The following is a 794-nucleotide window of genomic DNA, read 5'->3' on the forward strand; positions in this document are numbered from 1 at the left end:
TCGCTCTGAAGTTGTTGTTTTTTTCCCCCTCTTCAAGTGGAAGCAGCCTCATCTGAGGAGGGTTGTTCATGATGCTCTGGAAAAGAAAAAAAAAAAAACTGTCTGACATGGCTCGTCCCTCAGGGGTAACCTTATAAATATGGAAAGGAGAATCAAATATATATTTTGGGGAGCAAATAGGCACAATGAAAATCAGCAAAAAGGTATTTTGTTTCAAGTCCCACCTCTGAGGAGGGGGGGGGGAGGGAATCAAACAAAGACAAATAAATAAAAATGTGACATGTTTGTCAGAAAAATTGCTGCCAGCCTGAAAATTCTTATCCAACACGTACCTTTATGATACTGTAGAATTAAGCCACTTAATTATGTTGTTATTCGACTCTCTATGTGTGTCGCTCCATTCGGCAGATACGCTGTTTGAATGCTTTGAAAGGCAGAAAGGCACAGTCTGTTTTCAGATCACCTTCTTACCACAGTATTTGGAGTAAAACTGAGCAGCTATGTGGAGTTTTTTTTTTTCTCCACCACCCATAGCTTTTAGTTTAGACAGCTAGACGCTACCACGTATGTGTGTGTGCCGCGGCATCAGAGATTTCACTCTGCTCCTCCGCAGGATGAACCGTTCCCCAGTGAAATCGGCGGCCCTTGGGTGGTGGGATCCTTCGGCATGTTCCACCCGACCTGTGGCCCTCTCGCCGTCTGTCTGTTTGGCTCCAACAGCACAATGTCAAACCATAAAATAATACAAAACACACACACACACACGCACACACAACAAGTAGAGACTGAACTTT

Source organism: Hippoglossus hippoglossus, chromosome 17 (assembly GCF_009819705.1).
Source record: "Hippoglossus hippoglossus isolate fHipHip1 chromosome 17, fHipHip1.pri, whole genome shotgun sequence".
Lineage (NCBI taxonomy): Eukaryota > Metazoa > Chordata > Actinopteri > Pleuronectiformes > Pleuronectidae > Hippoglossus > Hippoglossus hippoglossus.